A 26580-nucleotide genomic window follows, 5' to 3' on the forward strand; every position below is an offset into this window, starting at 1 on the left:
TGATGTTCTCAGTATCCATGGGTCTAGGACAGTGTCCCATTCCCCAATAATCCAGCCCGGGTTTTGCGTGGAACTCTGTACAAGTCAAACCCTTGGTTACTCAGGTAGAAAACTGGTCACACTGCCCAATAAATCTTCCTGCTCTTTAATTTCACACAACAGTGCAGAGTCTAATCACAACTCGGATGGAAATAAAAATTACCAGGCTGCCCTCCCCATCTTATTCCAGACAAACATGCATGTCCTGGCTCCTTTCTGAACCCCCATAAAAGCCTAAGTAGGCCTCATGTGCAATAGGCTTCAATGAGAGTCACAAGACAAGGCATTGAATTTGCTTTTACTGCCTCCTCAGAGCTCTCCCACACACTCTCTCTTCCTGCCGCTCTTTATTTTCCTCTTGATACTTCTTTTATTTAAAATTAATTTACATGTATTTGTTTACTTTTCTATTGTAGAAAAATATACATAACATAAAACTTGCCGTTTTGACCATTTTCAAGTATATGGTATTGTAACATTAAGTACATTCACCTTGTTGAACACCTATTTACTTAATTTTTCATTAAAAATATTACCATATACCTTTAGAAACAAACTCAAATAGCACCTAAAGTTATCAAGTGAAATATAAGTCTCCCAGTCATTCATTTTAAAAAACTCTTAAGTTTCTTTTGGATTCTTCAGAAGCATTTTTAGTTTGTATTTCAGTATATACATTATATACAGTAAATACTTTATAAAAATATTTATACAAGCAGTTTTTAAAGATTTGTGCACATTGTGCTGACCCCTGCGTTTTTCATTTAACGAAATACCTTGGAGCTGTTTGGGGTCAGTTCATCCAGGTCTTGTTTTAAATATGAGTTTATGAGACAATTGATTTAACCAGTACCTTATTGATAGCATTATGTTGTTTCTAGTTTTTTGTTGCTATTGTTTTTCTTGTAACTGTTGCTTTGTTATTACAAATAATGCCACAATAACCATCCTTATATATATAACTTGTCATACATTACCTACTACACCTGTCATCTCAACTCCTAACTGTGGAATTGCAGGGATGTGCATGTAATTGGCTTATTTTTTAAAGACTCTCTTCTTGGTAGAGTATAAACATGAAGTAGTTTTGTTTAACCAATTGTCGCATTTTTTTTTTAGTGTTTATTTTGAGAGAGAGTGAGAGCATGCGCAAGCAGGGGAGGGGCAGAGAGAGAGGAGGGAGAGAATCCCAACCAGGCTCCATGCTCTCAGTGCAGCCTGTTGTGGGGCTCTATCCCACGAACGACGAGGGGAAACCAAGAGTTGGATGTTTAACCAACTGAACCACCCAAGTGTCCCTGCCAATCATCACTTTTAATGATATTATATTGAATACACTTCAGGTTCTTAAGGGTGTCTTGAGCAGATTCCAAACATTTCCAGTCCATTTAAAACTTCAAAGCTGATTCAAAGCTCTACCTTGCCTTGGGAGACCTGGGGAGCTCCTTCAATGATAGAAATGGAATGGAGGCAGAGTAAAAGGCAAACACCTCTTGACTTTAAATATCTTGGCTCCGCTGCTTTTCTGGCTAACCCAGGCATATGGTTGATGTTATTTGTGTGGCAGGCATCAAAATGTTGAGTTCTTTGAAGGAGTCCAGTGAGACCTCCCTCTCTGCTGCACAGCTCCCTTGACAAAGACAATCTGGCTCCAGCTCAACCTTCTATTCATTCTCCAGCTTCATTCTCACTCTATGGCTGTTGCTTTCCAAATAGGTAACCTTCTTGGATGAAGTACTGGCTAGATAATTCAAGCACAGATACTTTCTGTAGGATCCTCTCAATCCATAGGACAACTAAGTGTACTCGCGACGTCAGATCATGGAAAGCCAGCTGCTATACAGTTTCTCCAACTCTTTTTCCCGTATCAGATAGTCACAGAGCAAAATAAACCTGTATATGGTCCTAAGCAGAACCGAATCTTTCAACTTTCTTTGTCTTCTACAAACGGAGGAAGAAAAAGAAACCAGATTGGAAATGCAGAATACCGATCTCCCTGCTATCATATGAGTATTTCCTGTGTAAATGTTGGACTATTTTGTGTGGATTTGCTTGACCTCTAATAATTAGCTACAGAGTAATGTCTTGGTTCTGCCAGCCTGAGAGCAGGTACTACCAGAAGGCAGTGCACCTGTTGTGAATACAGGGCCTGTAGGGTAGAAGAGAAACTATCACTCCTTGAGGCCAATGTTGAGGTGCTTAGGGAGAGACCCCAAGGGGAGTGTGTAATCAAAAATTTGGCTGACCTTTGCCTCTGGGTCCTGGGAGGTAATCTCTAAATCCCTGGAATTTTTGGATTAATACGAGAGTCTTTCTTATTCATGGTCAGTCCCTCAGACCTTACCTGATAGTTTGTTAACAAGGAGACTCATGGTGGGACCCTAGATCATTTATGCTAATGAGATGGCTCAGGATGGAGGATAGCTATGCCAGATGGTTGAGGTTTTAAGTGATATAATATCAATTCAACTTCCAGAAAAAGGAGGGGTCTGGAGATTGAGTTCAGCTACATGGGTAATGATTCAATCATGCTTATATCATGCAATCGCAGTAAAAACTCTGGACACCAAAGCTCAAGTGAGCTTTCGTCTGCTGTGTGTATTATCACAATAGATGTGTTGTCCAGGAAGGCAATATATTCTTGAGGATGATGGTAGCTTTGCTCTTGAGACCTTCTCAACCTGCCCTACATGTCTCTTCCTTTGGCTGATTTTGCTTTGTATCCTCTTGTTATAATAAAAGCTATAAGTATAGCACTTTCTTGAATTCTCTAAGTCATCCTAAAATATTATCAAACCTGAGAGGATAGTGGGAACCCCTAAATTTGTAGCCATCAGGTTAAAAGTTGGCCTGGACACCCCTGAACTTACAGCCAGTATCTAAAGTGAGGGCAGTCTTGTGGAGGATGACACCCTTAACCTGTAAAGTTTGGCCTAATTCTGGCGTCAGAACTCATTACAGGAAGGTAGACTCTAGGCAAAAGCTGGAACCACGAGGTCCACTCACCCTTATTCTTGTGGAGAATCTATTTCCATGACACAAAGAATTAAAGAAATTAATTTCCATCAGTTCTTCTCTTCATTACTTAAGAGTCAAACAACCCTGGGGCGCCTGGGTGGCTTAGTCGGTTAAGCGTCCGACTTTCGCNCAACCCTGTGGCTTAGCAAATACATTGTCCTTAGCAAATGCAATGTCCTATCTTATCTCCACTCCAAAGACTTGGCCCAATGGGCTAATTCTGTAGGCCAAGGAAAGAGAATAGTAGGTTCATAAGGGACCATAAGTTATTCAACTTTGTGTCCCTCTCTGAGAACCTACAACAGTTCTCTCCTATGATAGTTACTCAAAATAATAATAGTAGTAATAATAATAATTTAATGAAATTCAGGAAGGTCCACATATAGTGGCCAAAGGGCTTAAGAATAATCCATTTTATGGGTTAAAAAAGAAAGAATAGTCCAGGCCAAAACAATGAAGGCTAAAAGGAGATGTGATAAAAGTTTATGAAATAATCAAGGGTGTGGATGAGATAACCGGAGAGTGCTTATTCTCTGTTAAGTTTTACAGTATTTAAATCTTGGAGCAGGAAAACTGAATACAAGCAATATACTTAGTGGGTAATGGATTAAGAAAACCCATTACTCAGAGAAATAGTGCAAGTTGAAAATAATCAAGAGGGCTTAGAGGAAACTCAAGAGGAATCAACCAAAATAGATTATTTCCTAAGAAAAAATAAAAATTTTGAATATTTGGGGCACCTGGGTAGCTCAGTCGGGTAAGTGTCTAACTCTTGATCTTGGCTCAGGTCATGATCTCACAGTTTGTGAGTTCAAGCCCTGTGTCAGGATCTGCTCTGACAGAGTGGAGCATGGTGGGATTCTTGCTCTCTCTTTCTCTCTCTCCACCACCCACCACCCCATCTCTTTCTCTCTCTCTCTTCCCCTTCCCTGCTTATGCTCTTTCTCTGTCCCTCTCTCAAAATAAATAAATACACTTTAAGCAAAATTTGGAAGATTTATCATAACTTTCTGAGGTCACAGAGCAGAGCCAAGCATTCACACAGAATGTGTGCTTAGGATTCACTCTAAAAGTAGAGCCCTCAGCCTACTGGATATGGAGATGACTCAGTCACATCTCCCAAAAGGAGGGGACCCATTACATTAAATCCTGGCTTAGCCTGTTTAGGATTCTCTAGGGCTCATTCAGTTGACCAGTCATGCTGAATTCTGTGTCTTGCCCTCAGATGTCAGTTTATATACCCCAGAATATAATATATGTATACCCCACTTCCTACTGAGTGCCTGACAAACTTCCATTTCAACTGTCACTCTCATATATTCAGGTGGGAAAGGATACTGGACAAATTTTGGCAGTTTGTCATAATTTACTGAGGAATCCAGCCCCAGGCCAAAATCCTATGTGTGATATTTTAGACCTGATCATAGGAAATCACAAGGTTTTGCCTGACTGGCTTCATAGGTAGAAGTTGCCCTCCGCACACCAGACTTGATGTACTGCCAAAGCATAGCAATTTTCTGGCAGAAGTTGCAGTCAAGGACTCAGCCCTCTTTCTCCCCACCCCAACCAGCCATGCTCACGTACATATCTATATTCTTAACCCAAAAGCCTCCATTTAGAGCCATCTTTATTGGGCTTCGCTGAGACACTTTACTTTGACTCAGTACCTTTCCATTACTATCCTTACCCTCCCTCTCCCTCCCCCTGACCGACAGGTCCATAAAAAGACAGGAGCCTTTTGTTCAGGTCTTCTTGACAGTAAGATGATTCCCCTCATGTGTACTGCATTCACCTGAAAAGCTTTTTAAATATGTACACTAACAAGCTAAATGCCCAGCAATAAGAATTATGCAACTAAGTTTTGGTGCATCCATAACACATAATACTATGTAGGTATTAAAATTGATAATGGAGGGGCGCCTGGGTGGCTTAGTCGTTTGAGCGTCCGACTTTCGCTTAGGTCATGATCTTGCGGTTCGTGGGTTCGAGCCCCGTGTCAGGCTCTGTGCTGACTGCCAGCTCGGAGCCTGGAGCCTGTTTCAGAGTCTGTGACTCCCTCTCTCTCTGACCATCCCCTGCTCACGCTGTCTCTCTCTCTCCCTCCTAGAAATAAATAAAACATAAAAAATTAAAAAAAAAAGAAAATTGATAATGGAAATAAATGAAGAGATGCTTATTATAAGTATTCAAAGTAGCACATACTCTGTATTTGTATTCATGTAAAAACATATATGTGATCAAGCTAGTTACCAATGCTCATCTCATTGATTTCCTTGCCTATCTGTATTTTCTAATGCAGGATAACCATATATTATTTCTCTAATAAGAAAAAACAATAAAAGTTATTATTTTTAGTGTATATACTCCTTGAATGAACAATTCCAAAGCTAGGAACTCATGTTGAGTATAATTTTAGGGGTTCCTGGGTGGCTCAGTTGGTTGAGCATCTGACTTGGGCTCAGGTCATGATCTCATGGTGTGTGGGTTTGAGCCCTGCATCAGGCTCTGTGCTGACAGCCTGCTTTGGAATCTGTGTTTCCCTCTCTCTCTATCCCTCACCCACCTCTCAAAAATAAATAAAACATTTTAAAAAAGAGTATAATTTTAAATGTGCATGTGAAGATTTAACTAAGTAATATTTATTGCAAAGTTGTTTATAATAGTGAAAATGTAGGAACAATTCTAGTGCTAGGAGATTGGAAAAATAAATATTATTACACTCATAAATTATAATAATAGGCAGCTAAATTAAATATTTAATGAAAAGAGGTTCATAATATATAATAGGTTTTTTTTTCCAGGTTTTCTCATTTTTGTTTTTTACAAACAGTTTATTGTCAAATTAGTTTCCACATAACACCCAGTGCTCATCCCCACAAGTGTCCTCCTCCATGCCCATCCCCCCTCCCCCCCCAACCATCAGTTCTCAGTTTTTGTCAGCTTTCAAGAGTCTCTCATGGTTTGCCTCTCTCCCTTTCCCCCACCATTTCCCCCCTTCTTCTCCCCCTTGGTCCTCAGTTAAGTTCCTCCTAATCCTCCTATACGTGCAAACATATGATATTTGTCCTTCTCTGCCTGACTTATTTCGCTCAGCATAACCCCCTCAAGGTCCATCCATGTTGCTACACATGGCCAGATTTCATTGTTTCTCATTGCCATGTAGTATTCCATGGTATAGATAAACCACATCTTCTTGATCCATTCGTCCGTTGATGGACACTTAGGCTCTTTCCATGTTTTAGCTATTGTGGAGAGTGCTGCTATGAACATTGGGGTCCATGTGCTCCTATGCCTCAGCATTTCTGTATCCCTTGGGTAAATTCCTAGCAGTGCTATTGCTGGGTCATAGGGGAGTTCTATTGTTAGTTTCCTGAGGAACCTCCACACTGTTTTCCAGAGGGGCTGCACCAGTTTACATTCCCACCAACAGTGTAGGAGGGTGCCCGTTTCTCCACATCCTCGCCACCATCTAGAGTTCTCTGATTTGCTCATTTTAGCCACTCTGACTGGCGTGAGGTGGTATCTCAGTGTGGTTTTGATTTGTAGTTCCCTGATGAGGAGGGATGCTGAGCATCGTTTCATGTGTCTGTTGGCCATCTGGATGTCCTCTTTGGAGAAGTGTCTGTTCATATCTTCTGCCCATTTCTTCACTGGGTTGTTTGTTGTTCGGGTGTGGAGTTTGGTGAGTTCCTTATAGATTCTGGATATTAACCCTTTATCTGATATGTCATTTGCAACTATCTTTTCCCATTCCATTGGTTGCCTATTAGTTTTATGGGTTGTTTCCTTTGCTGCGCATATAATAGGTTTTTAAAAGCCAGTTTACAGAACAGTGTACTTCCACATCTTTTGATCCAGAAATTCCACTTCTAGGAAATACTAGCACAAAGAAACAAGTATAAATATCTGGATTATGTCATTTCAGTGAGAAGTTAGAAGCTACACAAATTTTATCAATGGATAATGCTAAAACACATAATGGCACATTCATATTGGACTATAATAATATAGTGGACTATAATAATAATAATGGACTATTATTAAAGCAACTATTGACAAATCTGAAATAAATTCCTATGAACATGAAAAATATCATGATATATTCTTAGGTGAAAACATACCTGTATGGAGAGATTACCAAGTACATTCTAAATTTATATTTCTATGCTATTTCAATAGCTTTACAATAAACATCTCATCAGAAAAATATGTAAAAACATATTTAATATGATAAATTATATGTATGTATAAGCATATGATATGCATAGCAAAATTCTGAAAGAATATTAAAACATTTATGGTTAGGAATACCTGGGTGGCTCAGTTGGTTGAGTGTCTGACTCTTGATTCTGGCTGAAGTCATGATTTCATGGTTTGTGGGATCAAGTTCTGCATGGGGCTCTGTGCTGACAGTGTAGAGCCTGGTTAGGATTCTCTCTCTCTCCCTCTCTCTCTGCCCCTCCCCTGCTCATGTTCTGTCTCTCTCTCTCTCAAAATAAATAAATAAACTTTAAAAATTTGTTGATGGTTGTTTCTGGGTGTTGTGAGTGGAGCTGATTTTTATTTTGCTATTTTTGCTGTTCAATATTCTTTGAGATTTTTACAATATGTGATTTTATAATAAGAAAAATTAAAACTGCTTTAAATTTTACAACTTTCATTTTTGCTCTTAACAATCCCAAATGCTAGCCCAAGGCTTGCCTACAGCTCTGGTCTTCCCACCATGGAAATGCAGTGTTTCACAAACAGAGGCAGCTTAGTTAAAGGTAAAAAAAGACAAGGAAGCCCATTCACAAAGAACCACATTTTATGATTCCATTCATCAGGAATCCCAGAATAGGGAGATCTATATATAGAAAAAGTGGATTATGTTTTCTGAGGCTGGAGGGGTGGGGGGGGAGGGAAAATGAGGACTAGGGGATGATAGATAGCTAAAGAGTATGGGATTTCTTCTCTCTCTCTTTTTTTTTTTACTTATATATTTTCTATTATGTTTTATGCCATTTATGTTGGTGAGTATATACTATAGTGGTCTAAAGGAATTTTAGATTTCAAGAAACCTCAATAACTATCAAAGCCATGCTGCTTCATTATTCCCATTTTCCAGATAAGGAAACATGCTAGAGAGCAAGTAGTGTGTTGGTTGCACAGCTCACAAGTAGAGGCAAGAAGCCCGTTTGTCGCTGTAGCTCACCCCCTCTCTGCACATGACCTTTAGTTCTGCTGGAGATGGGCTAGAAACACTTTTTCTCTCAAGGGCCTCTTCATAATGGCCCCCTCTTTAAAAAAATCGTTGGTAAAGTGTATACAACAAACTTTACCACTTTAGCCATTTTTAAGTTGTACAATTCTGCAGCATTAAGCACACTCACATTTTTGTTTTTTTTATTTTGTTTTTATTTTTTTATTATTTTATTATTATTATTATTTTTACAAATAGTTTATTGTCAAATTAGTTTCCACATAACACCCAGTGCTCATCCCCACAAGTGTCCTCCTCCATGCCCATCCCCCCTCCCCCCCACATCCATCAGTCCTCAGTTTTTGTCAGCATTCAAGAGTCTCTCATGGTTTGCCTCTCTCCCTTTCCCCCACCATTTCCGCCCTTCTTCTCCCCCTTGTTCCTCCGTCAAGTTCCTCCTAATCCTCCTATACGTGCAAACATATGATATTTGTCCTTCTCTGCCTGACTTATTTCGCTCAGCATAACACCCTCAAGGTCCATCCATGTTGCTACACATGGCCAGATTTCATTGTTTCTCATTGCCATGTAGTATTCCATGGTATAGATAAACCACATCTTCTTGATCCATTCATCCATTGATGGACACTTAGGCTCTTTCCATGTTTTGGCTATTGTTGAGAGTGTTGCTATGAACATTGGGGTACATGTGCTCCTATGCCTCAGCATTTCTATATCCCTTGGGTAAATTCCTAGCAGAAGCACACACACATTTTTGGGCAACCATCACCACCATCCCTCTCCAGAACTTTTTCATCTTCCCCAATTGAAAGTCAATACCCATTAAACAATAACTATTCTCTCCTTTTCCCACAACCCCTGGTGACCACCATTCTACTTCTGTCTCTATGAGCTTGACTACTCTAGGTTGCTCATATAAGTAGAATCATACAATATTTGTCATTTCATGACTAGCTTCTTTCACTTAGCATGATGTCTTCAAGGTTCATCCATGTTGTACCATGAGTCAGTTTCTCATCTCTTTATAAGGTTGATTAATATTCCATTGTATGTATACACCATGTTTTTTATCCATTCAACAGGTGATGGCCACTTGAGTTGCTTCTACCTTTTGCCTGCTGTGAATAATGCCGCTATAAACATGAGTATACAAATAATGGGTTCAGATCCCTAATTTCAATTCTTTGGGGCATATACACAGAACTGGAATTGCTGGATTGGATGGCAATTCTACATTTCATTCTCTCCAGATGTTTTTTTTTCCCCTGAGGTAACAAAATTACCATAAAATTTGTGATAGTTGCACATATCTGTGAATATATTAAAAATTGCTGAATTTTAAAGTTTAAGTGGGTGAATTGTATGTTATTTGAATAAATAAATAAATCTGCTTTTTTAAAGGCAAACCCCCCCAACACATTTGCTTAAGAATAGCAAGGTTGACCTCTTCTCAACTTTCATCCCCAAAAAGGGCTGCACAACCAGCAGTCTTCCCAACCTCAAAGGACTGGCAGTTTACATCAACTGTGTTGGATTCTGGACATCTAGTTTCGGGGTGTCTGGTGCTTATTAAAACTCTCCCTCTGGCTGTGTGGGGCCACAGTGCATTAAACATTTGGTGACTAAGGTGGGTTGGAGAATATCCATTTTATTAACTTAATTATTCTTAATACAATGTTTACTTTTGTTTCCCACAGGTGTTCCCCTCTATATCTTGTTCCTGCCTGTCCCATGGAACTCACTGTCTGACAAGTAAGGCCTAGGAGACAGGTTCCCTGCTAAGACTCATAATAACAATGCTTTCCATTGGCCTCCCACCATCCCAGCAAGCACCAACAAAAGATATCTCTTACCTTTTAAAGGCTGGTTGGGGGTTGAAAATTTAGCCTAAGAGTCATTTAGGTGCATGACTGTAACATGAAAAAAAAAAAAAAAAAAAAAACCTTTACAATAATCTAGTAATTACTGTGACTCAGTCCCCCTGGTTCATACAAGACCAGTATCCACACATGTAAAGACCAGAAAGCTTTCCACTCACTTTATAGGAAATTCTTTAATTTGGGTTCTTGCAACTGTTCTTACTCATTGTGTTATTAGAATTCTGGAGAGCCTCTGCCTTTTTTGGTCATAGATGATCCTGTTGCTGCTTTTAATTCTTAGGATGGATTTCTCACACTGGCATCATCTTTAAAGTTTTTTTTAGGTATGCTTCCAGTGTTCATACAAATATTCATTTCATCTCTCTAAACTTCTTTCTTCATTTTTAAAATAAAGAATTTGAACTAGAGTTTCTCTAAGGGCTTTGCCAGTTTTGGTATTCTGTGCTTACATACCAAGTAAATTATAGAGGAAAAAGTATTTATTTGGGGGATAGTTTTTCTTCCCTTAAGGAGTTTAGCCTCCATTGGGACCCTTTTTTTCCTACCCAGGGTCACAGACACTTAACCATTAGGCTCTATTACCCCTGATTAGCCAGCAATCAGGAAACCACACTATTTGTTCCAATCTACCTGTCCAGTTATCTTGCAGTGTCCCTGAAAGATCCCTCCAGTTCTATCAAAATGAACTGCTTGCCTTTATTCCTGCCTCCAAGTTCATCAACGTTTTGTTCCCTCTACTTGGACTATCTTCTCCTATCTCTGTCCTTTAAGATTCTACCCTTCTTAGACTAGGTCAGATGTTTCTCTGTGAACATTTCTTTGTATGGTCCTTGAGAGCAAAAACCGTAACATTTCTCTGTATCTTCAGCATCTGTCACCTTGAGCCAGAAAAATATTTCAAAATATTTGATGATAATATCTCTTTTGAATTGTTGTTATTTGTGTAAATGTCTTACACTACAAAACTACAAATTTCTTGAGAGCAGGGACCATGTACATAATTCTTTGAGCTCTTCTCATAGCTCTTAGCAAGATATTGTACAAAATGAACACCAATAATTAGAGTCTGAGGATGAGAATCATATAAGAATTAGTCTCTCTTACTTCCAAGTTATGAACAACAAAAATAGCAATCCAAGAATCATATAATAATCCAAATATCAACTTTTTATGGCTCTGCTAGGTAAAAGAACACAGCCTGAATTAGAAGCCAAAATAAGTTTCACACTCTTTCTTCCCACATTGAACTTAACCATATTGAACCAAGGATAGGCAGAACTTGTACAACCACAGGCTATCTACAGAAGCAGGGTCTGCTTTAGCTAGTCCACCATACAAAGAAAAGAAGAATGCATATGTCCTGTGAGCAGCATCGAAAGAAAAAGAAAGAAAGAAAGAAAGAAAGAAAGAAAGAAAGAAAGAAAGAAAGAAAGAAAGAAAGAAAGGAGGGAGGGAGGAAGGAAGGAAGGAAGGAAGGAAGGAAGGAAGGAAGGTAGGAAGGAAGGAAGGTAGGAAGGAAGAAGCCAAGCACGGATTTGGCCATGTGAATGCTGTGATCCTTTTTCTAAAACAATCATACAAACCATTCTACCTCCCATGAGAGACAACAGATGGGAAGTGAAAATAAGAAGGATTGCAGCCTTCTCCCTAATACTTCCAAGAAATCAGAAGGACTATGTTTGTCCTTCTAGGTAAGAAAGGTCAAGAAAGTCAAGGTAAGAAAACGTGTAAACACTTGATAAATATTTATTGAAATATTTATTGAAAAAATAATAAAAGTTATATGGAAACCAAGTTGAAAATAAACTAAGAAAAAAAGAAAAATTAATAAAAGAATAAATGCCATTCTGACAAGAGTCCATTTTTAGAATGTAGCATTCACAAACTACCCACAGCCTTCTAAATACCAGTGCAAGTTGGAGCCAACCTTTGGAGGTCAGTTTGAGGCCAGGCAGGGAGCATCTCAAGAACTTGAGCTGGGTGCTGAGTCTCAATGCCTGTTGTTACTAGTTGGCTAAAAAGGATGAGGACTGGGGATTCAGGTCAATTTCCAGGTAAAAATTCTGGAGGTTTATTTTAAATTTCAAACGAAACAAAATGAAAAGGGAGTTAAGATGAGAAATCAGGAAGGTGAAGAATACAGGTTACCTTTTTCATGAGAAAGGTTAGCATGGGTGACAGAAAGAGGGGATCTTTAGGGCTTAACCTAGCCAGAGTTCCACTGCTAATTTCAGTTCATTGATTCAGTGTTCTGGGTTTCAGGTAATACCAGGAGAGTCTGCAGCAAGAACAATGACTCTGCCTATCCCAAACACACCTGCCAGTCCAATGCAGGTATGTCTTTCCTTCTGATCTACCTTGAATTCCCCCATTCCAATTAAGCAGAATCATTAATGTCACAAACCATTCTGGCAGAAATTTTATCTTCAGAAAGTTTCCATTAAAACATGCATGGGTGTGTTCTCTAGCCTCTTCAAGGTCCCTGTAGTAATATCTCAATTTATAATTCAGCTGAGTGCCTAAGTAATTCCAGGTTATGAGATATTTCACAAGTTACCTTTAAGTAATAGCCCAGAGTAACATTAAGACTTAAATTTAGGGGTGCCTGAGTGGCTCAGTTGGTTAAGTGTTCAACTTCAGCTCAGGTCATGATCTCACAGTCTGTGACTTGGAGCCCCGCGTCAGGCTCTGTGCTGATAGCTCAGAGCCTGGAGCCTACTTTGGATTCTGTGTCTCTCTATCTCTCTACGCCCCTCCCCCACTCATTCTCTGTTGCACTCTCTCTCAAAAATAAGTAAACATTAAAAAAAATTTAAAGTTCCCCCAAACCTTGTGAAACAAAAGTTCAATTCAACATTCATTGTTGGAAGAAGAGAAGTCTTTATTTTTTATTTTTTTTTTACAAATAGTTTATTGTCGAGTTGGTTTCCATATAACACCCAGTGCTCATCCCCACAAGTGTCCTCCTCCATGTCCATCTCCCCCCTCCCCCTCCCACACCCATCNTATTGGCCTGTAGTTCTCTTTTTTTGCTGGATCTCTGTCTGGCTTGGGAATCAGAGTGTGCTGGCTTCATAAAATGAGTCCAGGAGTTTTCCTTTGATTTCTATTTTTTGGAATAGCTTGAGAAGAATTGGTATTAATTCTGTTTTAAACATCTGGGAATTCCCCAGGGAAGCCATCAGGTCCAGGGCTCTTATTTGTTGGGAGATTTTTGATAACTGATTCGACTTCTTCACTAGTTATCGGTCTGTTCAGATTTCCTATTAGAAGAGAAGTCAAATATGATAGAATTATTCGATAAAAAGCAACATCAATTACTTTAAACATGGAAACTATTAAGCCATTTCCATTAAAATTGTTAATGAAACAGAAAATTTCCCATCATTGTTGCTCACCATTGTTTTTGTAGAGTTGGCAAATGCAATAAAATGAGAAAAATGTTAAATTATTGTAAATACTGGGAAGATATTATTTGGTTTTGATATGATTATCTAGAATTTTTTTTTAATGTTTTATTTATTTCTAGGAGAGAGAGAGAGACAGCGTGAGCAAGGGAGAGTCAGAGAGAGAGGGAGTCACAGACTGAAACAGGCTCCAGGCTCTGAGCTGGCAGTCAGCACAGAGCCCAACACGGGGCTCGAACCCACGAACCGCGAGATCATGACCCAAGCGAAAGTCGGACGCTTAACCGACTAAGCCACCAGGCGCCCCGATTATCTAGAATTTTTGAAAGACTCTATTAAGAAACATAGTGGAGTTAAAATAAAGTTGGGTAAGATGGCTGGATATCAAATAAATTTTTAAACCTAATTTTTTCTATATAAATCAACTATGTAAATGGGAAAAAGATTCCCCTCAAAAATAGTGACAAAACTATGAGATATTTAGCAATAAGTTAACTAGAAACGGGAGGAGCATTCCAGAATAGTGGAAAAGGGCCTCCAAAAACCCACACCTTCATAAAAGCAACAAGAACACTCACAAAAAACTATCAAAATTAACGTTTTCAGAACTGTGGAAATTAATTTAAAAACCGCAACAACCTAAAGAATATTTATTCAAATATAGTGGCTGAATCTCAATAGGAACAATAAGGTTTCTAGTATCTTAACTTGTCCTCTTCCCAGTTGCCTCACCACAGTCCTGCAGTAGACTGAAAGACCAACAGCCTTACAATTAAGATAGTTCTGGAAAGCAGCCATCTAGCAGCCAATGGAGGGTGCATAATGGAGTAGGAGCTTTCCCAAAAGCCCCATCCAAACAGCCCATAATCACAGAACTGTCATTATGTGACCATCTGATAGCTCCCAGAAAAAGTTCCATTCATTGGGCTTATCTGTATCTGACCTGGCTCAGACCTTGGTCACAGAGAGAAGCTCTATCCCCAGGGTGTTTATCAAAAACAATCAGTGACAGTTTTTTAATATCACAGCCTCTTGACACAGCAGAACTAGTTGAGGAAAATAAGAGGCCAATCCCCCCAAAAAAAAACTTAAAAGAAAAATTTGGAGAATGAGATGTTTTGGGGGATTTGGAAGTTCTCACATGTTTCTGGAGATGTAGAAAACCAAGTGTATATGCAGAGCTGTGTGCATACCCAGAAAAGACCTGAGAAGACCCTAATCATTCACTTTTGGGTGACCTGGAGACTCTGAAAAGCAGGAGGAGAAGGCTAAATTGGAGTTGTAAACTGCTAGAGCATTAAAGTCTTGCCGCAGCACACACAGACACACACCCTCTTCAGCAAAGGATGGGAACCTTATTGTTTCAAAGCATTGAAGGAAATCTCTGTTCAATCAGCTGACTACTGAGCTAACTGAGCAGAAATTCAGTGGCGTCACAGGACAAAAAACACAGGCTTCACAAAATAAGGCCAAGAAAGTCACTAAACAAGCAAACAAACAGCAGCAATAGTTACAGCAACAAAATAACAAAAAAATAAACAACAACAACCCTTGAAGTTGGTGAAGGAAGTCAGATTTACAGAGTTGTCACAATATATAATTTAAAGTGCCCAAGTTTTCAACAAAAAAATTATGAGACACACGAAGAAATAGGAAAGTATGGCCCATACAGAGAGGGAGAAAAAGCACTCAAAAGAAACTATTCCTGAGGAAGCCCAGATTTTGAACTTACTAGACAAAGCTTTCAAGTCAGCTGTTACAGATACATTCAAAGAATAAAAGGAAATTGTATATAAAGAATTAAAAGAAAGAATGAGAATAATGTCCCACAAAATAGAGACTATGAATGAAGAGACAGAAATTATAAAAAACAACTGAGTATTCTGGAGTTGAAAATTACAATAACTGAAATGACAAATCCAGTAGAGAAGCTTAACAGTTTTAATAAGTAGAAGAAAGAACTTGAAGATAAATCAATTGAGATAATCCAGCCTGAAGAAAAAAAAATAAACAAAGCCTAAAAGACTGTGTGACACGATCAAGTGTACCAACATAAGCATCCTGGAAATCTCAGAAGAATAGAGAAAGGGAAGGGCAAAAACAATATTTCAGGAAACAATGGCTTAAAACTTTCCAAATTTGAAAATCATTAATCTACACAAGAAGCTCAACATACACTATAAGTACAGTAAGTACAAAATAATCCATACCTAAACACATCATAGTCAAACTGTAGAAAAGCAGACAGACGCTTTATTTTTTTTCCTAAATAGTTTATTGTCAAGTTGGTTTCCATATAACACCCAGTGCTTATCCCAACAAGTGCCCTCCTCCATGCCCATCACCCCCCTTCCCCTCTCCCCCACCCCTATCAGCCCTCAGTTTGTTCTCAGTATTCAAGAGTCTCTCATGGTTTGCCTCCCTCCCTCTCCCCAACTATTTTTTCTCCTTCTCCTACCCCATGGTCCTCCATTAAGTTCCTCCTAATCCACCTATACGTGAAAACATATGGTATCTGTCCTTCTCTGCCTGACTTATTTTGCTCAGCATAACACCCTCAAGTTCCATCCACGTTCTACAAATGGCCAGATTTCATTCTTTCTCATTGCCATGTAGTATTCCACTGTATAGATAAACCACATCGTCTTGGTCCATTCATCAGCTGATGGACATTTAGGCTCTTTCCATGTTTTTGCTATTGTTGAGAGTGCTGCTATGAACATTGGGGTACATGTGCCCCTATGCATCAGCACTCCTGTATCCCTTGGGTAAATCCCTAGCAGTGCTATTGCTGGGTCACAGGGGAGTTCTATTGTTGATTTTTTGAGGAATCTCCACACTGTTTTCCAGAGGGGCTGCACAGTTTACATTCCTACCAACAGTGTAGGAGGGTGCCCGTTTCTCCACATCCTCGCCAGCATCTATAGTCTCCTGATTTGCTCATTTTAGCCACTCTAACTGGCATGAGGTGGAATTTCAGTGTGGTTTTGATTTGTATTTTCCTGATGATGAGGGACACTGAGCATCGTTTCATGTGCCTGTCGGCTATCTTGATGTCCTCTTGGGAGAAGTGTCTGTTCATGTCTTCTTCCCATCTCTTCACTGGATTATTTGTTTTTCGGGTGTGGAGTTTGGTGAGTTCCTTATAGATTTTGGATACTAGCCCTTTACCTGATATGTCATTTGCAACTATCTTTTCCCATTCAGTCAGTTGCCTATCAGTGTTATTGATTGTTTCCCTTGCCGTGCAGAAGCTTTTAATCTTGATGAGGTCCCAATAGTTCATTTTTGCTCCTGATTCCCTTGCCTTTGGGGATGTGTCAGATAAGAAATCGCTGCGGTGGAGTTCAAGGAGGTTGTTTCCTGCTTTCTCCTCTAGGGTTTTGACGGTTTCCTGTTTCACATTCAGGTCCTTCATCCATTTTGAGTTTTATTTTTGTGTATGGTGTGAGAAAATGATCTAGTTTCATTCTTCTGCATGTTGCCGTCCAGTTCTCCCAGCACCATCTGTTAAAGAGGCTGTCATTTTTCCATTGGATATTCTTTCCTGCTTTGTCAAAGATTAGTTGGCCATACATTCACAGGTCCGATTCTAAGTTCTCAATTCTATTCCATTGGTCTATGTGTCTGTTTTTGTGCCAATACCGTACTGTCTTGATGATTAAAGCTTTGTAGTAGAGGCCAAAGTCTGGGATTGTGATGCCTCCCGTTTTGGTGTTCTTCTTCAATATTACTTTGCCTATTTGGGGTCTTTTGTGGTTCCATACAAATTTTAGGATAGTTTGCTCTAGTTTTGAAAGAATGCTGGTGTAATTTTGATTGGGATTGCATTGAATGTGTAGATTGCTTTGGGTAGTAATGACATTTTAACTATATTTATTCTTCTGACCCATGAGCATGGAATGTGTTTTCCATTTCTTTGTGTCTTCTTCAATTTCCTTCATAAGTTTTTTATAGTTTTCATCATACATATCTCTTATATCTTTGGTTAGGTTTATTCCTAAGTATTTTATGGATTTTTGTGCAATTGTGAATGGGATCAGTTTCTTGATTTCTCTTTCTGTTGCTTTCTTATTGGTGTATAAAAATGCAACCGATTTCTGTACATTGATTTTGTACCCTGCAACTTTGTTAAATTCATGGATCAGTTCTAGTAGACTTCTGGTGGAGTCTGTCAGGTTTTCTAGGTAGAGTATCATGCAGGCAGACTCTTTAAAGCATAAAGAGAAAAATGGTCCTTCAAATACAAGGAAGTCTCAACAAGATTAACAGATGACTTTTCATCAGAAAATATGGAGATTAGAAGGCAGTGGGATGATATATCAAAGTCCTGAAAGAAAAAAAAAACATCAACCAAAAATTCTGCATCTAGCAATCATGTCCTTACAAAACGAAGGAGAGATTCAGCCATTCCAATAAAACAAAACCATAGAGTTTGTGGTTTACAGACCTGACCCACAACAAATGCTAAAAGGAGTCCTTAGGCTAAAATAAAAGATTACTTACTAGACAGTAACTAGAATCCACATAAAGAAAATTAATTATACAACTGTGTTGATGGGCTTATAACGTATAAAATAACACAAATAATATTGTGTAAAAATAATAGCTCAAAGGAGAGTGGAGGGAATGGACCTATGTTAGAGCAAGATTTTGTATGCTAAGGAAATTAGTTTGGTATTACTCCAAATAGATTAAGTTCAGATGTTAATTACAATACCCAGAGCAACCACTAAGAAAATGATTAAATATATAAAATTAAAAGCAATAGGGTATATCTGAGGATTTTAGTGCTGGAATTAAGGACTATTATTTTAAGATAACGCCAACCTAAAATTCAAGATTCAAGCTCCTGCAACAGGGAGTCCATTTGTTCTAGTACGGGTTATGACAACTATTGTGGTCAAAAGAGTGGAGTTCCAAGATTGGCAGACCTCTAGAATTGCATGGGAGGGACAGCAGGAGGCATTTTCCTAAAAGAGTAAATTTAGGGCAGAAAAAAATAAACAATAACCACTAAATGTGTTAAACACAATCTTGATTATCAAAACAGTCTATTTAAGGTGACTTGGACAGATAATAATATATAGGAAATTTATGCTATAATATAAACACAAATATATTTGTGAATGGGGCAAAGTGGATTAATAGTGACTAAGTATGGCATTAAGAAGTAGGACGATATGTCAATTCTGGAATAAATTATGAAATACTGAAATAGAAGATTGGTTTCCCAAGGAAGTTGCAAAATCCATTTTGGTTTCCTAAGCAATGTATTATCTCTAATCATAAAGCATGTGAAATTACCTTGATGTCAACTTGAATAAGTTGTAGTTGATTTTTAAAATTCCAAATAAAGTTAAAAGATAAACAAGAGATTGTAGAAAGTACTTGCTACACATCCAACATATTAAAGTGTTACCATCTGTAATGTATAAGAACTTCTTAGGGTTTGAAAAGAGAAAGACCAGTAACTCAAGAAGAAAAATGAATTAAGTATATGAAAAAGCAATTACAGAACAGAAAATCCAAAGGGGGGAAAAGTAGCTTCACTAGTAATCAGTGAAATACAAATAATGGAACAACAAAGTACCTCTATTCACTTATTGGGATGGCTAAAGTTGTACAGAGCAAATTGTTACAGGCTTTTAGAAGGCAACCTATTAACATTTTAAATAGACAGGTCTCATATTTGGGAATTAATCCCTCAGAAATTAAAGTACCAACGCATTTGATATACATGTAAAGATGTTATTGAAACATTCATGATAGTGGAAATTGTTTTAAAGAATTTGAATTCCATGAATAGAGGAACTTGCATGTAAATCTTACTGTATCTTAAGCATTATGCAGTCTTTAAAATAAAAGAGTGAATTAAAGTAATACTAGTTGAATTGGAGAGATTTTAAGACTCATTATTTAGTGAGAAAAGCAAGAAGCAGAGAAGTTTATGATACCTCATTCTGTAAAATAAATAAAAAGCACAAAAACAATTCTCTACATAAGAAGGAAGTTATGTTAGCATGCTTAACGTTTTAAATAACTGAGAGTGAGGTAGAGTAGTGAGGGGAAATCAGGTAAGAAAAGACTCTAAAAGAGTGTATCTGAAAGAAAATACAGCACACACAAAATGATTCCACGTGGGCCTATATAGATGGACACGTGCATAAAGAGATGCATGAATATACGCTTACTGAAATACTAACAGTGGTTATTTCAGGGTGTGGGGTTTTATTTCCTTCCTTATACTTTTATGTACTTGAACTTTTATAATAAGCACACAGTTTATATACAACCAAAGAATATTTATTTTAAAATGTGTGTGTGGCCAATTGCCATGGGAATGAAGATGAGTCAGAAACATACCCTGCCTTGCAAGCCCTGACAGTGAGGAGACAGGGGGACACAACCAGCTGTAACATACAGCTGAACTTAGTGCTGTAACAGAAACCCAGAGTGCTGGGAAAGAGACATTCATTGGTCTCACAGATCTGACTGAGAAGATTCAGAAGAACTTCATTAAAGTAGAAGACATTTGAGTTGGATCTTGAAGATTTGGGAGCAATTCAACAGGCAAAGATGGGAATAAAGGGAAATCCAGGATAAGGAGAGAGTGAGCAAAATAAACAGTGGCATTAAAAACCCAGGGGACATTCAAAGCAGAGCAACTGGCAATGAGAAAGAATTAAATTCTGCCATTTGCATCAACATAGATGGAACTGGAAGGTATTAATTCTAAATGAAATAAATCAGGCAGAGAAAGACAGACACCATATGTGGACCTGGAGAAACTTAACAGAAGACCATGGGGGAGGGAAAAAAAAGGTACAGAGAGGGAGGGAGGCAAACCATAAGAGACTCTTAAATACTAAGAACAGACTGAGGGTGGATGGGGGGTGGGGGAGGGGGGAAAGTGGGTGATGGGCATTGAGGAGGGCACTTGTTGGGATGAGCACTGGGTTTTTTAAGGAAACCAATTTGACAATAAATTATATTTAAAAAGAAAGAGAGACTCTTAAATACAGAGAACAAACTGAAGGCTGATGGGGGGGAAGGGGGGGAAATGGGTGATGGGCATTGAGGAAGGCATTTGTTGGGATGAGCACTGGGTGTTGTATATAAGCGATGAATCACGGGAATCTATCCCCACCCCCAAACCAAGAGCACACTGTATACACTGTATGTTAGCTAACGTGATGAATTACACACACACACACACACACACACACACACACAAACAGGAGCTGAGTCATACAACTGGATCACAGGTGTTAAGTGAACAGAAGGTAGGAAGCTGGTTCACAATCGTGAAAGTAGTTTAGACTATATTCCAATTGCACAGGGGAGTTACTGCAGGTGGGAGGGGGTGGACAGTAGGTAGGAGGAATGTTTTATTTGTTTTATTAGGAGAGTGACATTCTTAGGTCTGGGGGGGTCGGTGAGGAGAGACAGGAGGCAAGAAAACCAGTTAGGAAATTATTAAAGTGATTCAGCCCAAGGTAATAAAAGTCTAACAAGAGCAGCCATATGGATATGTGGAGGAGGGGAAGGATTCCAGAAACATTTCTGAGGTAAGCAGGGCAGGCCTTGGTGAAAGATGGAAAACTTTCTGTGTCTGGCAAGTGAGGAGTTGGGAATACACTCCCATCCAAGAAAGAGAAGGCTGGAATTGGAGGTGGGACCCACATTCAAAGAAAGATTCCAGTATCTTGTAGAATGTAGAGGGGATGGTGAGAATAATAAGCTCAAAATAAAAGCTCCACAGATGGGGCGCCTGGGTGGCTTAGTGGGTTAAGCATCCGACTTTCGCTTAGGTCATGATCTCGCGGTTCGTGGGTTCGAGCCCCGCGTCGGGCTCTGTGCTGACTGCCAGCTCACAGCCTGGAGCCTGTTTCAGAGTCTGTCACTCCCTCTCTCTCTGACCCTCCCCTGCTCACGCTGTCTCTCTCTCTCTCTCCTAGAAATAAATAATAATATTTAAGAAAAAAAAAAAGCTCCACAGAGATCAGAAAGACAAATCCTCAATGTAGAACCACAGAACCAAAGATCTCGTTCTGCTCTCTGAAGTTAGCTGTCCTAAGGAGAAGAGGAACCCAAAAACCTTCTTAAATATAGCAACACCAAGGAGGAGGATCAGATGAGTTCCCCTCAGTTTCTTCATGTTCCAAATGAAAGTATCTGGAGGTATAGAATGAGAGCTCTGGAAAAAGTCCTGAATACAAACTCTGACCTAATTCTTGCTCTTGGGCAATTTGGCTTTTTGCTCACTGCCTTGAGATAATCTTGGCTAACCTTTTTATTCCTCTTATTTCCCCCCTTAGTAAAACCCTTCCTGTGAAGAGAATTCTTCGGGGTAAGTAACACCGTGTATGAGACATCCAGGAATGTCACAGCCGTCTTCCTGGGGTGGGAGGGGCCCCAGCTGGCTTTCCTCCCTTACTCCGTGGCCAGCCAAGGGTTTCCTCAAGGCAATCGTAAAAATGTGGTGTTTCCCAATCAGCATAAATACGTCTGAGACTTTAAAACAAAATAAATGAAAATATGAAAAGTCTAAGGGTATTCCTGAGACCTTTTCCAGATCTCCCACCCTATGACTTCTTCAGGATGTCTTAGACACGAAGGCTCACACATCTTTGAATGGACGGGCATCTCATTTGTGGCTTCTTTTTAACATTTCTGGAAAAGGTAATGTCCTTGTGTGTTTTTTAAAATGTTTAAGTATTTATTTTGAGAGAGAGAAAGAGCGCAAATGGGGAAGGGGGATGGAGAGAGAGAGAGAGAGAGAGAGAGAGAGAGAGAATCCAAAGCAGGCTCCAGGCTCTGAGCTGTCAACATAGAGCCTGAATCGGGGCTTAAACCCACCAACCGTGAGATCATGACCTGAGCCAAAGTCTGCTGCTTAACCCACTGAGCCACCCAGGTGCCCCTAACCACGTCTTTCAGATTATGAAATACGTACAAACTCAACATAAAGACTTTGGAAAACGTAGAGAGCGTAAGATAAGAACACTACTTGCTGACTCCATCCCAGAAATAAAAAGGAACTTTTGCGTGGAATCCTTCCAGCCTTATTCCACTTTGGGCCAGGGGGCCGGGCCTCGGCGCCTCGGCGCCAAGGGGAAGGCTTCCGCGAACCGAAGCTCTCGGAGCGGCGCGGCGAGAACGGGGCGGCGGAAGGGGCGGCCGGCCGGGGGGCNCTCCCGGTCCTTTCCAGCCCCGCGAACCCGCGAGAGACCCTCGGACCGCGGGCGTCCCGCCGCCAGACGCGGGCTTGGCGCTTTTCGGCTGTCGGAGACCTGGTGAGGTGAGCAGCGCGCCCTTGAGGATCCCAAATTCGGGATTTTGTAGGACCTCTCGGTGGACACTGTATATCCACAAAACATCAAACACTTACCTAAGAAAAGTGGAAAGGGGGCGGGGTTTTCTCTCCTTTCCAGAATCTGGGCAGTTTCTTTGGAAAAGGATAGGAAACTATCTTCGGAACTAGAGGCGAGCCCGGCCGGGGTCGGTCCTCAGGAATGCCAGTGGCAGTTTCCTAAGAGGAGACGGGAAGGTACCGGTATTTGGTGGGCAGGGGGGCTGTGGCTGTTCTGTTTTGTTGAATGAGCGACAGACTGCTGAAATTGAGAGACCTGAGACCAGTTTTCCACAGCTTGTCCCCAAATCTGCCTTTCAGGGGCACGTTCACCCCAGGGTGCATGGTGGCTGGCGGGTAGGATGGACTCCCTCACCGGGTGTGTGACGTCCCCGAACAGAGAAAGTTTTATTGCCTGTCATACTGCCTTGTTGGGGCAGAGGAGCGTCGCCCTGGAACTGCAGCATCCTTTTACCCCCGCAAGCACCTGCTTCCAACTTAGCTCTATCAGAAGCTAGAGGCCACTTGTTAGAACTCGATGTTTGAATAGTGCATCTCTAAGTGTACTCGTGCTACTGCAGAAGACCAACCTTGATTTTCTTGAAATTTGAGTTTTGTTAACATTTCAGAACAGAAATCTGTGGGGAGAGAGGTCATGGTGTGCTGTGTTGGTTTTCTAGATACAAGCATGCAAGAATAGTAGACAAATTGTATCCTAGCCTGTAACGAAATGTCTTTCTTGGTGTGGTCCTTTAAGCCAGGATATAGTGGATAACATTAAATTATTGCATCCCTAGGTACAAGTGAAAGATATTCGGGGGGNCAGCAAGGCCCTCAAAGGAAGATTAATTTTTCTCCATCAGTGACAATATTCAGTACAGAAGGCCTCCCCGCAGGCTAAGTAGCAGCCGAGCTTGCAAAACAGTAGCTTCTTCCTTTGCTGCAGTTGGAGCAAATGCATGTGGAGGTAAATGGCAGAGGAAGTGATTGCATATGGTGTAAGGCAGTTTGAGTCTGGAGAATAAAATGCCTTGGCAGGCTTTACTTGAGTTACGGATCCGGAAGTGTGGGGATGGAGGGCTCTCTGGTCTCCGTTTTGGCAGCCTAATTCCACTTCTGAGCCACCGCTGTCTCTGGAGTGCTCCCTGTATTTCTCCTTCTCTTCTACCACCAGCTTTTAGCTTCTCCCTCGTCCCCAATAAAGTCTAGAGTTGAACCTAGTCAGAGGCAGAGTTATGGTAGCCTGGGGATAGAGAACATCAAGTCTTCGTGAAAGCAGCATTGTGGCCCAGGGGGATCTAAAGGGCGAATGGGATGAAGCCGCCTAGGCTCTCAAGAGTGGGAGAATAACGATTGAGGGAAGGAGATTCTCTGGGGAGGACAAGAGGTGCTTACTATTTGTTTCCTGCTGAGGATTTTAATATTTGCTTTTTTGTTGTTTGAACAGAAGGGCATTTCCAGATGGTGTTGGGGGGACACAGTGGAGTTTTCTGCCCTCCCACCCCATGAATTAACATTTTATTGCACTCCCTTGTAGGTTTTCAGAGAATAAATGGGGGCAGGGGGAGAGATTAGAAAGAAGTACTGAGGTTCTGACTTGCCACAGAGACAGTGGAACACGGACTGACTTGGGCAGAGAATTGGATTTGAAAATTGGAAGGAATGTTCCACATTTAGTTAAATATCAGAACCTTTTTTTTTTGCAGAAAGGTGTTGAGAATTATAACATTCATATTTAGTTGCTGGTGAATTTTGCCTAATAAAGGATGCAAATCCCTACCTCTCGTTTTTTAAATTTCCAACTATTATGAAAAAATTTCCAACATATGGAAAAGTTACCCACCTCACTTTTTATAAACATATGACTATCTTGGGATATAAACTTGTTAATGAAAATCAGAGTTTGAAATCCAGAAATATGTGATCTGGCCCCAGACAGAGCTTGAATCAAGAAGATGGTTAAGAAATAGATGTCTGAAGGATATTAATATTTTTAAGGGAAAAAATATGGATCTTTTTCTGACTCTTCCCTAAGAATCGGGCACATCTCTTCATTTCCTCTTTTTTCCCATTCTTAAAACATCGGTTGTATTATATCAGTCCCCTGCTTAACACTCTCTAATGGTACCCTTAATACTTTGAATAAAATCCAACTCTCTTGCAGGGTTTACCAAAGTCCTATGTGATCTGACCTGTTTGACCTCATACTCTTATCACTCTTCCCTTTCTCACTCTTCCTTCTGCCTCAACACTCTTCCTTTAGTTACTTGCACTGCTTCTGTCCTCAATTCATTCATTCTCTTTTCAGCTGTGACCTCTTTGATCAGGCCTTCCCTAACCACCTGATCCAAAACAGCCCATTGGCACTCTCTGTCCTCTGACCCTGCTTTATTTCTTCATTGCTTTATCATTACCTGGCATTATATAGTACATCTGTTTCTTTGTTAATTGTCCAATATCTCCCACTCAAATGTCAGCTCCATAACGACAAGAAATTTTTTGTTGTGTTCGTGGCTATGTTCCTGTTTGGTGTATTATAAGCAATTAATAAATAATTGTTGAATTAAGTAATTAAATGACACAAACAAGACATTATCTCCCATAAAGGTTTCAGAACCCTTGGTAAAATACTAGAAGTCCTTTTAGGTAGTTCGGGGGCAATCAATATTTTATAGATAAGTGATGATCTTGGAGATCAGTGGGCTCTTTTATCCTCACAGTGCTTCTAAGATGAAGCATGTGCTAGAAGCTTGGCCAGTTTTGACAAACCCACATTCCAAACAAGATGCAAAAAACTTCAGTCCCAGAAATTTCCCTCATGCCCCTTTCAGGTCATCCCCACCATCCAGAAGCAAACTTTGTTATGATTTGTATTATCATAGATTAGTTTTGCATTTTTGAACATCCATATAAATGCACTCACATTGTATATACTTTTGCATTTGGCTTCTGTTTGCTCAGCATGATGTCTGAGATTTCTCCATGTTGTTGAGTATATCAGTGTTTCATCTCTTTTTATTCCAAGATAATATTCCATTATATGAATATCTACCATGTGCTTATCCATTCTCCTACTGATGGGCACTTAGGTTGTTTCCAATTTGGATCTATTTTTAATAAAGCTGCCATTCTTACAGGATCTGGCTCATCTTGAGTCCTATGTACTTTATTTGAAAATCTCTGTGCCACTAGTGCTGAGAGAAATAAGGCAAGGTTATAGGGGCTGTGACTAATGTAACAGCCTGCCTGCAGCATAGTGAGTGCCTTCTCTAGACAGCTCCATTGGGCACTGACCTACCTCCTATTTCAGAGAAAGATAACTTAGAAAATGAATGTCCATGCAAATTGGGGAGACCTCGGGAACATATTCAGTGTTTTTAGATCCTTAAAAGAGACTCTGTAGAATGCCTGCTGCCATTGCTGCTGTGTTCTTTTCCTCCTCTCAGCTCCCCACCCCAGTACAATTTGACTCTCATCAGCTGCTGAACATTATGCAATCAAGGAGTTTAAATATTTATGAGCAAGAGTCTTGTTCAGAGACTGATAAAATATTTATGTGTTTCCATGGGGCATTGGTTTCCATCTAGACTTCTCAAGGTGTTTTTCTGAGGCACTTGCATAATCATGAGGTACTCAGATAGATGATATAGCCAGAGAATATTTGTGTTCTTGAACCCC

General features: G+C 39.9%; 1 protein-coding gene across 2 annotated transcripts in view; it reads left to right on the forward strand.

Annotated features, from left to right (window-relative positions):
- The first annotated feature begins 22777 nt into the window (after nucleotides 1–22777).
- GPR156 (G protein-coupled receptor 156) overlaps nucleotides 22778–26580 on the forward strand; it is a 101521-nt gene continuing 97718 nt past the window's right edge. For both annotated transcript variants that reach the window (XM_077776764.1, XM_077776765.1), the window contains exon 1: nucleotides 22778–22851. The gene's annotated coding sequence lies outside the window, so the exon portion shown is untranslated. The remainder of the gene's footprint in view (nucleotides 22852–26580) is intronic.

The sequence above is a fragment of the Crocuta crocuta genome, unplaced genomic scaffold, assembly GCF_008692635.1.
Source record: "Crocuta crocuta isolate KB4526 unplaced genomic scaffold, BGI_CrCroc_1.0 scaffold87, whole genome shotgun sequence".
Taxonomy (NCBI): Eukaryota; Metazoa; Chordata; class Mammalia; order Carnivora; family Hyaenidae; genus Crocuta; species Crocuta crocuta.